The sequence below is a fragment of the Diuraphis noxia genome, unplaced genomic scaffold (genome assembly GCF_037042655.1).
Source record: "Diuraphis noxia isolate RWA-SAM2 unplaced genomic scaffold, SU_Dnox_SAM2 contig0005, whole genome shotgun sequence".
NCBI lineage: Eukaryota > Metazoa > Arthropoda > Insecta > Hemiptera > Aphididae > Diuraphis > Diuraphis noxia.
Genome location: NW_028301715.1, coordinates 45,062,986 through 45,079,510, shown reverse-complemented (window position 1 = coordinate 45,079,510; position 16,525 = coordinate 45,062,986). Strand labels below are relative to the sequence as shown.

General features: G+C 30.2%; 1 protein-coding gene across 1 annotated transcript in view; it reads right to left on the bottom strand.

Moving 5' to 3' along the window:
• The window catches only part of cpx (synaptic transmission protein complexin), a 229,481-nt gene extending 213,626 nt beyond the window's left edge, over window positions 1-15,855 (bottom strand). Inside the window, exon 1 of the mRNA XM_089228039.1 lies at window positions 15,746-15,855. The gene's annotated coding sequence lies outside the window, so the exon portion shown is untranslated. The remainder of the gene's footprint in view (window positions 1-15,745) is intronic.
• Window positions 15,856-16,525: the final 670 nt, after the last annotated feature.

Genomic DNA, 16,525 nt, shown 5'->3' with positions numbered 1-16,525 from the left:
ATGCCTATGAATAGTTCAACTTAAATCGGACATTTTTGAAAATTGCATGGTGGATAGAATATACTTATATAAACATTCGGTGAAAATTTCATATATCTATGGTCATCTGTTTTAAAGTTACATCAAAAACCAAAATCGATTTTGTCGAAAACTGATAGTGCGTAAAATTTCCCGTTTTGCCCTTAATTTTTAGTTTGTTTTTCTCTAGATTATTTAAAAAAGTATTTAGAATTTTTTACTTTTGAACCCTCAAAGTACCAACTAGATTCATTTTCTGATCGAACAAGGTACTGAAGTCAAAAGTCGAAGCACTTTTACTGACCCGAAACGTGATGACAGACACAAAAAAAAAACACACATCATGGTAAAATCAATACATTCATCGTTCCGCTCAGAATCTAAAATAATGAACTTGGAGGGATCATTTTTTTTCCTCAGAGGAGATTCTAATTAAATGTACACCAAACAGACATTTAAGTGCAATTTTTCTATGATGCAATGTACATTTTTAAATTGTAATGTTTTATACGCACCCATAACTCGCATAAACTCTAAAATATCTTGAGAAATCCAAAATTTAAACACAGATAATGTTCTTAAAAGTCTTAATGTGATAAAATAATAGATCAATATACTTAAATATTACAGCTTACACAACAAAATTGATTTTTCAATGTATAATATGTTGCGTACGGTTCAGTGAGAAAAAACAAATAATATTACAATGAACTCCGCATAAGTTTTAATCAATTTTATATTTTTTTTATGATAAATATAATTAGTTACCAACAGATAATTACAATATTTTTAGTTTATAGCAGCTCTGGTGACAACTGATCAGATTTTAATGATATTGAAAAAAAATTATATTATGTAATAATATAAACGATGTTGTTCATCATAAATATCTTGGAAGGAAAGGGAAACTTTTTGAATTATTTTCGGGGGTAATAAGCCTTCCTAACGTCACATTTCCAAATTGCGCATAATTATGCTATCTTACTATGGCACAAACTAGTCGTATCTTCTATAAAAAATGATATCATATAATCAACAGTTTTCAAATAGGCTACACTCACATATCACCTCATAGTCAAGGACAATACCACAGACAAGAATATAGCAATGAGGGAAAAGGTCATCATAGTAAAATAAAATACTTTAAATATAGTGGTATAGCTTTAAATATTTGTATTTAGATTTACATACTTTCCATGTTATGAGGGTTCTGAACCCCCTACCCTCACACAAACGGTATCCACGACCATAGCCAAGGGAGATCTATCTCATTGTTCAACTTTTGTTGCATCTATTGACCCTTCTTACAATCTGAGTCAACACATAATTTTTGTATAACAGCAATATTTCGAATTTAAGACACTAATTTCAATTTCCAGAAATCCTAGCACCTTCAACATAAGCAGTTAATATAATAATATACACATTATCAAGTTTATGAAAGAAACTTTTCTCTGTTAAGTAATTTAATATATCTTAAATTATGAAAAAACTAAAAAATATAGTTTAATTGGTTGATAAATTATATTTCAAAACAATAGATTGTTAGATTACGAAATAAATTATTTAATTATAATATTGTATTCAATTACTTTTATTTTATTTTATAAAACGATTAATAGATTGATTGTGAAGCCATATTTAATTTTATTTTATACTTGAATAAAGACATTGTTTTGGCGTTACGTCGATACTATTCAAATTTTTGGATAAAATAATTAAAAATATGGTTAAAAAAAACTTCCAAACAAATATTCATATCAACAAAAATTAATTAATACTATTTAAAACCAAAATATTATAATAAAACTAAGTTTTCATAAACTTTTTTTTTTTATTTTAAAGTAAAATGTATTCATTGTTTATTTACATAATTATTCCAAAAAATTATGAAAAACGATCATATTGACGTTCATTTGTAATTATAAAATTAAAATCCGGAAAACTATTTTTGAAATATTTTAATTTATTTATCTATTGTAATTGATGCTTTCAAAATATTCATTTAAATCTAAAAAAAAAATGTATGTTTAAATAACTGTAACTAATGGCCTTTGTGGCCGATGTTTATAAGAAAAAAAAAAACATTCATAAAATCTTAATTAGTATAATATTATTCTAGTTTGTAGTTGATATATTATACTTACTTAAACAATAATAATGTTAGGCAAAAAAAGGTTAAATTAAATATTTAAAATTTTTTTTTATTATTCAAAATTATAAGTACTATAAGTACAGAATATTTGTGATGTTTGTTCTAAAAAAAATCTGAATATCAAATAGAAGAACACAAAAAGAATTTACACAGTAAAAAACCTATCATTAGGAAGTAATTTTTTTTCACTTAAATCTTATGACATTACTTTATAGGCAAACTAAACTACATGTTATTGAACTTACACCCTCCAGTTTTACAAGAAAATATTGCATTGCTAGACAGTATGTATACAACAACAGAAAGTTTTTTTGTTTATATTATTGAAACAAATTTAATTTAAACTTCAATTGTATGTGCATAGAAAGAAATAGGGTTAAGGACAAAAAAATCAACCCTATTTATTCGTAGGTGTATTGTTATTTTTGTATTTGTATTCTACTATACATAATATATTCCAATACTCGTCAAATACACATTAATGTTTAAAATATATATATGTATATAATGAAAAGTGCATCTATGGCCTATGGGCCTTTGGAGTGCATGATAAATAATAACTATTTTGGTTATTCTTACTATAAACATTTATAACCTTTCATTCATCTATTTACAAAAACGCTGTTTAAACAAATAACTAATTATTCATTTGCAAAGCAAAACTATTCTACTGATCATTTATACAAAGAATTTAACCTTTTCATTTTTAGTGGTCTTATACTCCTAATGGGATTATTTATACTACGTTTTAATTAAAGTTATAAGTTCATTAAAATATAATATTCACTTACACCTTTCTAATAGTGTAAATTTTAAAACAAAACATAATAATATAGATCAAAATGATGAGAAAAAAACATTATTTAAGGACAAATATATTTCTCTTCTGTTATGTTAATTCTAAAAATACTTTTGTAAAATATCTATTTCTGTACAAGAATACATTTTATATAAAATTATATTTAACGTTAGCACATGTTATGAATTATCATTAACACTTCCAAATACATCAGTCATAATAAAATATGCATGATAATATACGCTTATATACTATATTATTATACTAAATAGGTATACAAACATTGTTCCGAAAAAATACATCAATAAAATCAACATAATAGACTATAAGTATACTGTATAGTATAAAAAAACGTTACTAAGAGTTAAATTCAAAACACATCGATTAAAATAGTAATAATAGTAATCTGACGATTATTTTAGTATCCCTGATGTTTAGTTTAAATTATTTCGCTATATATACAGCCCAAGATATAGATAAGTAGATAACAACCATAGATATTTATTTTAGATATAAGATTATTCTTATAATATCTATGACAACAACTACCTACGCATTATAATATTATATAATGCCGCAACGCCCGCAACCCACAGTGGTGGCATTTATTGTGAAGTATAAAATATATCCTACCATATACGTCCTACATGTGTAGTTTAGAACGATATTCTACAAAAACTAACACAAAACCATCGACCAAAGATTACAAAATGTTGCAAAATGTATTTTACAAGTAAATGTTAATTATTGTTTTGCTTTCCATCCTAAAATGCATAGTAATAATATCGTCCCGTCAAAATGATATTTTAACAGAATGATAAGATGAGGCGTCACACAGCAGTTTATAAGTGTACAGCTATATTCCTCTAATCTAAATATTCCTAAAAAGCAGGGCTCATCAAACTTGTTTTAACGAGTGAGGTACACTTAAGATTTAAAGTTTATATTGATCGAGCATTATATACTAATTTTTGATATTTAATCGTGCATTTTTTTTTATAAAACTATAAATTCCACACAGTTATATTATAAATCATAAGTATACCTATTTAATAAAAATATCATGATAAATTATGAAAATCTAACTATAAATGGCGTTTGAAAAATATCTCAGTGGTACTGAAGTACGCATAAACAGTACTTTTTATTGTTTCAGTAAGTCAATAACTAAAAAATGTACATCTAAAAATGTATATTATATTTAAATATTTAATATTAAAATAGTTGTTCTTATTTTATTTTCCTTAAGACAAAATTAAACATTTGACGAAAAAAAATTGCTTCATGTTCAAATACATTTTTTTCAAATAATGGAGGAAAATGTCTACATTAAAAATGTGTCTGATTAGAATGTCCTACTATGCCGAAATAGTCAAATGGGGAATCATCGATGATTCGTAAAAAAGTACCCGATCATTCAATTTTCATTAAGATAATTTTTTTTATAAGACTATAAACGCAATCAACCTATAACGGTATAACATTTGACTGTGGTCGGCCTTTATTCCATTAAATATTTACCGGTCGAGCGTCGAACACGATCGAAATTATATAGCGCGCATATAACGCATCGATTATTTATTGTAAAACGTAAAGATTAGTGAGTTAACTAAATGATTTTATTCAATACATTTTTGCAGTTAGTTATTTGCGTATTTTTGAAAATAATTATTATCCATTAGACGAGAGTACCAACTATACCAACTAACAACTACCAAAGTACCAACTATTTAGTTTTAAACTTTAATATTAACGGGACGGACAATCCACCACCCAAGTATCAAACGCACACACGACGTTTTCTCGTTTTCAGTTTTCCTTTACTGCCAACATGCGCAGAAAAACGGAATAATGTGATGGCAAATAATTAAATTATTATAAACGTATATACCTATATTATACATTTATACTATGCACGTCATAATAATAATTGTATTACGGATAAACTATATTTTTCATTCTCAAAACAGATTTGGAGGTATAATTCCATACTTACGAGGTTCACGGGCTAACCGTTATATATTATTATTATGCATATTTTATACCACCTCAACTAATCGGTTATTAATGTTTTAATAATAAATTTAAAAATAGTGTTGTATATTATATTATTCTGTACCTGGTTTGACGGACTGCGTAATCCTCGATGCTGTACGATGAAACACTTAACGAAACCGGAAACACTACGCGGAAAATATTCGACACTTGCGGACGTCGATGTCAGCAGAAAATTTACGCGACGCGCTTGCCACGGGTGGCCATAACAGACTGAATAATATAATATTTTCTACGTACTGAGTTACCTGGTAAAGAGTATTAGGTACCCAAAACAATTGAAGCCGGGCCCCGGCCTGCAACATAAGCTACCGGACAAGTCACAATAAACCCGAAAATGACTTTTCCATGAAAACGACTTCATGAAAGAAATACATTAACTGTACAATTTTATTAGTAGGTACACAATAATTATTATGTAGGTACGCCATTATTATACAAATCCGATTATTTTCTTACAAGATCATATCTACATTTCGTTAGTTATTTTCTTCTGAGATAATATTATACATTTCGTTAATTATTTTCTGTCGGAATAAATTGGATAAATGGAATTTTTAAATGGCCGCCCTGCAAAATTTCGAAACATAAACTTGTTTCAACGTTGTTACAGGGACCCTTCCAATAATTATTATTATTTAAGCCGACCAAAAAAAATATTATTAAATCCTGAGAAATTCACCAACAGAGACCATCATCGTATGAAACAAACTCGACAAACAATCAATATTAGTGAAGTTATTAGTTAAAAATCTTCGTAAGGTAGGTACCTGTATATAATAATAATTATATTATAATATAGTGTTTACACGTGAGTACATATTCCATAACTCAGCTGCAACGTAATTAAAATCATTTGATAAATATTACATACCTAAGTACCTAACTATATAATATCACCGGTGCTAATATTTTACGTATTAGATGCGTTAACAACACATTTACGCCCAATTCTTACCTACGCTTGCCCGGTAAGGGGTAATTGTGCATCCTCGCACATCAAAAAAATGCAAATTGTCCAAAACAAAGTCCTCAGAATAATTGCAAATGCTCCATGGTTTGTCAGAAATGCAAATCTCCACAAATACTGTCAAATCCAAGATATCCAAGCTCATATTAAAACTTTAGCAAAAAATTTCCACTGCTCTCTTCCAAACTCATCAGGTGCAATTCACTATAACCTCCTCACTCACCCAACTCATCGTCGACTAAAACGAGGTCGTCCCCACGACATCCTACACTAAGCCACCTCAACATCCAAATCTCCACCCTACACATGGTTTCTTACAGATCACTCTTCGACTTCAGTCACTTAAAGTTAACTATTGTATATATATAAATATCACGTTATTGTAATCTTAAAATTACCAATTGTTAATTATCCTTAGTTCTTTAAAAATATTTTACTATTTTAATTATCACGTTATATGTTAAAATTCTTATGTAAATTGTAAATTATCCATAGATTTAGATAGCCTTATGGCTAGGAAAATCTTATATGTTTAAAATAAAAAAAATAAAAAAAATAAATAAAACAACACATTTAATTTCAGATTCGATATTATATACTTTCTATACATAATATATACAGAATGCCTTTATATGTGGCTTACTCGCTTACTAAATTCCTATATGGCTGTAATTTAAGTGTTTTCTACTATAGCTTTACAAGGCAAAAATATGCAATACATTCTGAATATTTTTTTTACTATTATGCTAATAGTTTCAAAATAATTAAATGGAGTAGGTACACACTACACACAGGCAATGATATATAGTAGATAATGAAATAAAATATATTTATGTAATAATTTGAGTGAAAAAAATATATAAAATAGGTATATTCATAAGACTGAAACGTGAAACAAAATATAAATATTTTTAAACAAACATTATTATACACAGAACAGTATTAACTTAAAATTATATTTAAACATATTATACATGTATGTTTTTACTACGAATTTTTATTTATCTTTATATTTAATATTTACGCTTAAATCTAAGGTTTCAAGTTTTAACATAAATCAGTTTTAAGGACTTTTCATATTTTGAACAATTGAAATGGATATTTGCCAAACATTCAACAAATTCTGTTTTTAAAAACGGAAATATTTTAAACTGAGATATCTATTTATGAACTATTTCATCTAATTAGGAAAAACAGATTTTGATTTAAAGCCAAAATTTTAATATTTTAACGGTAATTAATTCTTTTTAAGATCACTCAAACCATGTTAAATGAGTTAACACGTCATTCCATTTGATTAGATGTGGTACATTTGAAATTTTCATCGACTGTGTGATTTTATACTATACAACATAGATAGTATAATATGTTTCTGTCATATATCTAAATACTTTTTTATTTTAAGATGATAAACTAGTAAGCTACTTATGAGTAACAATAAAATCAAGTTTATTATTATACAACAAATAATCATACAAAGCTCATTCGGGTTATCGTGACTACCATTGTATCAAAATGAATTCTATACCAGAATTTTTATCTATCTTCCATGTTCTCGAGGAAATGATCACATGATAATGAAGGGGAGGGGAGGGGTCAATCAATAAATATTATTTTGCCAATTACTTCAAATAAACAATGATTAGGTGGTCTAGTAAGTTTCGAATTATACGCATTATCGAAAATAGAATGTCAACTTTACAATAAGAACGTATACTATGCATACTATATAATACTATCATAATCAAAAAATCAAACATTTAAGGAATGAAAGTGTTAGTTCATAAGTCTCTATATTATGATGTTTTACAAATTGTTTGATTAATTTTAGCCTTAAAATTAAAATATGAAAGAAAATATTTATGTGTCATTATTCTACTGTTTAGTTATAACATGGAATACAAAAATAATATTGAAAAAATATAATATTGGTCTAGTTTACGTTTATTTTAAATATCAAAAGTTAGTATCAGTGGAATTCACATGTTTTACACGAGTAAGAAAGCCATATCGGTGCAATTTACATACAAAAGAGGTACCTGCAACTGGTGGAATTTATAATCACCCGTAATACTTATAGAATTGTCTTTCGCGGCAGCACGTCACACACTTGCACATTGTTTGAAAAATTGTCGTTACTAGAAACTCTGCGCACCACATCGCGACTTTTGTTTACATATTAAATATTACGATGCTCCTACGGGTACCGATGGATTTTTTTTTTGATTATGTAATATGTAATTTCATCTAAATTTGAATTTAAAATAACTCTAAGAAAACTGTGTTTGAATATTTTTAAGATTTTTTTTGCAGCGGAATTATCTACTTATCTGGAACCTTGTTTTACATTTTTAATCATTAGCTATAAAATTTAAAGCTTTAATAAATTTTTAACAACTGAAGTATTTTAAATTTTCAATTAAATACATTTTGTCAACATTTGATTATATTTTTAATATTTTACAACTATGCTTTTATATCAACTTATGGGGAACCTTGTATTACATTTTCAAACTTTTTGACTCAACAGATAAAATGTTATTGACATTTATGGAATAAAAAACTAAAAAACAGAAAATTGACGGTTGATGTACAATACAGAGAAAACAATGTACGTCAATATAATAGAAGATAGCAAAGTTTAATTTAGTGGTCAGTTTCAAGCCTAATCCCGTGTTTCCACTATACACCGTGTCGTGCAGATATTTGAATAGTTCGAATTAAACTCGAAGGTAACGTGTTACAGAAATTTTTTTACATAGGTATACGTGTTACATATACCCGGTTTAATGTAATATGGTGTAATATTATGTAATGTAATGAATGTAAATATTATACATTTATATAGCAATATATTTATACAGCCACAGCCCACAGGTGTAAATAACAATAACGCACTAAAGATTTTACTTAAAAATCGACAAATCAAATGCTGCCTATAATACATGTACACACTAATGCAACTGCATTACCGCTGTAATCCTGCTATCATAATATATTGGATATTTCAAATAATAATTATTTTGCTGGTTTCTTGATACCTATACTACGCAAATGTATCCTTCATATACTTAACACAATCCGTCTAATTTTAAATAACAATGACTTTTAATTTACACATACTGGTGGTATTTTTATTTTAACACGCACTCATCATTACAATCTCATGTTTCAAATGTACTTTTATTGAATTTAATTGTATATGATACACACCTAATTCGACAGACAGCTTAACTATTTGGCTTAGGTTTGATTTGGATCTTACCAAGTTTACCCGTATGAGATGTTCAAAAAGTTTGGAAACAGTCATTAAACAAGTTGAAACTGATGAATGATTGTAATATTTTGTGATGTTATTAATGGGGTGATTAAATATTTTACCTTAGTAAATATGCATCTGTGATATCTTTTTAAAATATACAAAGAGTATTTAAAGGATTTCCAAATTTTTAGGATTTTGAATACAGCACACATTATAAAATTATAGTATACATTCAATTCTAAATAACGCCAACAACAATCATGGAAGCGTATGGACAGTACACCATTTAGCGGACAACGATGCATAAACGATTTGGTCGAGAATCGAACGACTTGTTGAACGCGGAAATAAATCTGACCAGTGACAGCGGAACGGCAGGGCAAAAGGGGCAGGTGCGCAGGGCCCCCCGCGCCTTTCATAGCATTTTATGATTTGTAACTTTGTAAGCCTATAATATTTTGATTTCAAATTAAAAATACAAGTGCCGTATATAAATACAAAATGCATATCCAACGCTTTTTTGGTTCACTGAACCTCTATCATCGTTTAGGCCGAGCTACAAGGTCCGCTGTATGACGTGCCATAGTCAAGATCAACAAACAGGACGGTCGACGAGCGCCCACCGATTAAGCACCTGTTCCCGGGCGCCGCGCTACGCCTCAGCACCAACGGAGCACGCCGTGGGAGCCGTGTTCGAACAGAACGTCGGCGGTCAGTGACAGGCGCTAGGTTAAGTTATCTCTCGCCGAAAAAAAGGTACAATATACATACGACAGAGAACTTTTCGCCACGGCCGCGTATTTGCAGGGCACGCGCCATTTCCTCCATTACATCGAAGGGCATTATGAATGAATCGCATGTCACTCACCCGCGCGTTTACACACAATAAGGCAGAAAAGATCATCTACGGACAGATACGACAAATATTGAGACAGAGACGAAATTCATACACAACAACGCCGAACACATTTCGGACGAGGACAACATCGTGCCCGGCGCGCTGTCCGCACTTTAAATCGCCGAGACAACAACGCTACTGGACTTACGGCAGAGGACAATCGACCAAGCTAACGGTCCGCAGCCCGAGTGCATTGTAGCTGATAGCATAACAAGTTCGTCGTCGCTGCAGGCGCGCACCTCTCCGATCGGCGTGCTTTATTCCGCGGAACATTCCACGAGCAGCGCGCGCATGTTCGTATACCGGAACGTGAATCCGGCGAGTGCGACGCGCGCAAGCGAATTCTATTCTGATCGTGCTGCAGTTCCGTCGCAATGCGATACTTCCGATACGACAAAGTACAAACCGTTTTGGTTTTTCGTCGCGTTGGTCGGATTCACGTATTACAGGACACGGCATTAAGCCCACGGCGATCACCGCGCCACCGATCGTCTCGTCAAATTTCGGTATTGCTGCAGACAGGACACGGGACATGGATCGAGAAATCACGCAATGGATGAGCCCGAGATCCGTGTCAACCCGCCAAAGTACACAAACACACACGCTTCGGTCACATTCAACTTAACTTGATTGGGCCGCCACCGCCGTCCAGCGTATACAATAAATAATATACTAACCGTCGTCGACCGATCACGTGATGGCCAGAGAGGTGGCTGATAAAGAATGTGTCGGCCTGATACGCAGTCGCCGAGCTGCTCTTGACAACGAACTGGATAGCACGGTTCGGCTTGCCCAACGTCATCATCACCGATCAACGCCGTCAGTTCGAGTAGGATCTGTTCGGATCAGCGTTCAGCACATTCGAACATCGCGCCGTATATCGCCCTCAGGCCAACGGGATGGTAGAACGTTTTCACAGCACGCGCACGAATTGCTCAAGTGCAGGTCAGCAAGCTGCTTATCGCGCGTGCTACTCGCGCTGCGCAACACAGTCAACACGGGCATCGGACAAGGTTCCGCCGAGTTTGGTATGCGGCAACACGCTCAGAATCTCATCAGCCGAGTATTACTTTCACACCGCACAACCCGAGCCACGGCCACCGCCCGAGCTGGTAGCAGCGTTGCGAGACTCCACGAGACAGCTCCGATACCACGATACTCAACGCACTATACATTCGTGCCTCCGGATCTGAGCCGGGTCAGTCATGTTTTTGTCCGGATCAACGCGGCCAGGCCTCCGCGCTCCAGCCACGTTACGAGCGCCCACTCGTATTCGTACCCGAACGCCCGGAGACGAAGACGTCCACGGCGTGGATTTCCATCGATCGACTCAATAAGCCAGAATTCGTCGCACGGGTGATCCACTTGCTGGCCACACGTGCGCGGTCCAATCCGTATTTCACCCCGTCCATTTTGTTGTTGTATTCGTTACCGACCGACGTACCTGTTCACCACGCCAACAGTCACGCACGGCTCTTTCTCATTCGCCACCGACCTCGCGCATCAAGCACGTATTTTTCTCGCCTTTTTGTGCATCGATTTTGTGTTCGCATTTTTGTCAACTAACTCGTCGAAGTTTTTGTTCTCGAAACGTCCGATCAACTTTTGTTGTTTGTATATTATATGCATATTAAAAATTTTATCTGTCGACACACACGTCCTCTTGTATCACAGTCTTCTACACTTACCAAAGAACTCACGATAACGATCGACGAACGCTATTAGCTAATAATCGGAATATTATATAGTATTATAATAAACGAGAGAGAGTAAAAATAAATTATAATTCCGACGCACGACGGTGACGTCCAAAACAATTCACCGAAAAAATTCAATTGGTGTTGCGCAAATCGATTCCCATAAATATTTTTAAGTGAGTTCTATATGAAATAGGAAAAAAATTTCAAACGAATAAGTACTATAGCGTGCCAAGAAAATTCTTTATGCCTACGAAAAAAAATTTAGTGCCCATGAAAAAAATCTGCCCCGCAATATCACCCGCCGGTGTTGAGTCTGACAGACCGACGACGGAAATTACTGCTGTTACCGCACTAAAAAATTAACCGCCGTCTCCGTATATTATTTACGTTACAAACGGGTAACCATACGATATTTTCTATTGGTCGCCTCGGGAAAAAAAAGGTGACCGCCGCGGCCGATCGCGGTTCATCCACGTTGGTCGCCCACGCCGATTCCTAACGATTATTGGAAATCTTAATCAAATACTTCATTAAATAATATATCATTGACCAAGTGGCCGTATACGGAAATATGTAATATTAAATAAAATATTTAAATAATATCAATGACTCAATCAAAATTCAAAGTTGAACATACCTGATTAGAGAGTATTGTTGCCTTGTACAAATATTATGGTTGAATTAAAATATTTCATTATTTTATTTCTAAGAAATAAAGAGATTAATTATATAGATATCGTTTGAATGACAATATACAAGTTATTATACTCTATGTGAAATGTAACTAAATATAGTATGACAGTAATTATTTTCTATTTAGTTTATTTTTAAGATAGCTACGAAGAAAACTGCGGTTTTTTAAAATAAAAGTTTTCTTATTTCTTAGCATAAAGAATAGTAATTCAACAAATTAATTCTTTTAAAATTTCACCACATTTTGGAATTTCATTTTACGTTAGTATTTACTAATCCGTAGTTTGTATTATGTATTATGATGTACGATGCATTGTAATTTATTAACAACACAATATATTTCTTTCAGAAATCTTTATTTTATATAATATAAAAACAACACTGTTAAGCGTTAAACCTTTAAGAACATTAACGATAATATGTTTGATTTTCATTGCATATCATTTATCAATTAAATTATTGTACCTTGTTGCTTGTGCTTTTGTATTGCGGAAGTAGGTACCTGTCTAATCATTATAACGAATTTTGTATAGATAAAAATTTTAATAGCTTAATACCCAAAATATAATAGACACCTACCTAATAAAAGTATATTTTTATTGTTAATCTAATAACTTTATTAACCATGTAAATATATGCATAGAAATAGAATTTTTAAAATTTATATATTTTGCATGCATTATAATCTATAGAACATATTAATATCATATTTCAACCACAATGCATTGTTATGTAAAACACTAGAGCATTATCTTTATGTCAAATCTTTCAATAATAAAACTACTTATTTTTGAAAAATATGATAAACCGTGTACGGAAGTTACTTTTATGATAATATATATGGTACCAAACATGATCATTATTACTTAAAACGATTTGCTGATTAAACTTTTATCCAAACATAACATCATTTTTAAATATTGCTTTAATGTTGACCAACTATTTTAAATTTTAGTTGTTTGAGTCATTTTTTTTTTTTAATTTATTGAATTATTATACTGTCAAGAATGTTCCTATATTTTTTCAAAACCTTCTAAGATCACTGCCCAATGTTCACATACAATTAATATGAGTTACATTCAAAATTGTAAACACTGATATTATCAATGAAATAGGAATGTAGTGTGTGCCCCGTGAGAATTCACTAATTTAAAGTGGTAGGACAATGGAAACTCCATTATCCCACTATTCTAAATTAGTAAATTCTCACGGGACCATCTGTACGTCACTAAAGAATAAATAATACAAACAACGTTAAAGAGCGTCCTATGTTGGACACTAATTTATTGTTTGTATTTGATTTTTTTCATAGAAGTATTTACTTTTAATAATCAACGAATAAAAACAATTTATCCAAGCGTTTAAAACTAAGTTTTATTTCACGATAAAGTAATATTATTAAAACAATAAATTGACAGAACGAATATTATAAATATTTGTAGTTTTTTACTTATTAAATATTGTATAATGTATACATACAACACTAGGTATATAGATTTAAATCCAAGTATTCAATATAATAATTCTCTGTTCTATACAAAAATTGACAATTAATACATAAATTTTTTGAAAAAAATATGTCTCTATTACAATTAATTATTGAAATTTTAACCATAAAATATATTTTTTAAATTATACTTTATACGTTTATTTAATGTAATAACATAATACAGATTAAAACAAATTTAAAATATACAAGATTTTATATACGAACTAACGTCCATTAATTTTTACATTTTTTGAAATTCTCTGCAAAAAAAAAAAAAACAAGAAATTCAAAAAAAATTTGTGGTGACTTAAAAAACCTGAAAATAATATTTAACTAGTGTGATTGAAGTATTAAATAAAAATATAAAATTACAACTTTGATAAAATATTTTCATAGTCTGTTATAGAAAACTCGTAAAATATATTTGACAGATAAACACAATAATAAATTAAATTAATAAATCACATAATTTTCAGCAGGATTAATTGATAAAAATATGTTTTTTACGTTTTATGAAAACTTTTATATCTACAACATCCAGTGATTCGAATCAGTAATATTTCCGATTTTATTCCAAACGTACAAACCTTCGAAATATTAAATTTATAGTTACTGATTTAAATATTTATTTTTAAATTTTTCTCATGAGTTATTTTTCGTTACTTATTATTGGTACATCGTTATTTATAGTTAAGAAAATAAGAAAAATAAAAATGTCCCAAGCACAATTTATAAATAACTTTACTAATCTCTTATTTTTAAGTAATTCAATATATATTTTAAAAAAACACATTACAATATTTACACATATGGAAAATTATTTTTCAAAAATTAATAAATGTTTTTGTGCTTTGCTATTTTTATGGTTTGATAAGAAAACGGATTTTGATGCATTTTATATTTCTATGAATCATAAATAACTATAAATGTATGTGGCTATTTTAACTCACTTTTTAAGTCATGACGTTTTGATATTACTTAACATAATACAAATAATTAATACACTAAAAATGTTTGGCGAGATGCCAGGTGCTTATTATAAATTTAAAAAAATATCATCAAAATATTATTTTGCTTCCGATTTTCATAATTAAATTTAAAAAGAAAAACGCACAAACCATTTACCAAATTGATTCTAAATACTACGGACCCTTATTCGCATTGGTGCGAACAAATGTAAGAGGGAAATGTGTTTTTAATTTTTGTAATGATTCTATTTCGTGGCTGCGAAAAAATTACACTGAACAATATTACAATATTAATCGTGATTCGCTATATTGCACCTATTATAATACCTATAATAGTGGTATATAATACTATCGTCCTTATAATTTCGTAAACTGCGTTAGGATGTAATATTATCATCGCATAATATATATTATAAACTATAATATACATAGTTGAGAACTTGAGTAGATAAACGATAATGCGTGACTATTGCTTGAGCAAATTGTTATTGTTCTTCGTAATACTTTTAGCAGGGACGACACACTTAAATCGAACACGCACCACAGAAATAATAGCATGCACGACAGAGATCATAATTATATTCCCACATTCGACTAATCCAAAGATAATATTTTAATAATCGTCGAAGTGTATCTATGATCGTAATGACATTATATATTATGTATTATATACTATATAATATATCGAGAGAGAAGGTACGCCTGATATTATAAAAGTACCTATAACTATATACATACCTGATTTTATTGATTTTGTCGTTTTTGATGCAACGCTGTTTGAAAATCGCACCGAAAACACAAAACGAATAGGAATGAAACGTCTAAAAAAAATAAAACTATGACTGTGAAAATATACTGAGACTCATTTCTGCAACCGATTTTATAACAAGCGTTACACAATTTACATCATAGGTCTCCCACTAAAATAACATACGTCTTAGTATCGTAGTGAATATATATTATTTTGCTGCTATGTGAAGGTCAATCAGTTGTCCGACAGTATTGTATGATTACACTCCTTAATTGAATCTTAAATGCACGCATCGTTGTTCTGGACATCTGGTGCCATAGTTTTTGAATTGTTTTGAATCGTATACGATATAAATTTCTATAAAACACGATACATTTTTTATCCAAATTGTTAATTGCCCATTATCTTTCCTTTTCTTTTTTTTTAATTGTATTAAACAAGTTTTAAAACCATTTCAATTAGTATATCCATTAACATTATACTGCAAGACTATGTATTTTGATTTTTGAGTTTAAAATTAATTTTATACATTCGAAACATAATAGACGGTACTCCTAAAATCATTGTCTTAATCACTATTATCTCAAACACCTATTGTAAAAATATTGTATTTTTAATAGTCTTCAAAAAATATTTATTTTAATGCAATTTATCAATAAATATATGCAAATAATTTATATATTTATGCGGATAGTAATATGAAAATCCTGGTAATTGTTTGCATTTGATTATTTAGGTTACTCTATACTTTCAAAAATCACATCTTA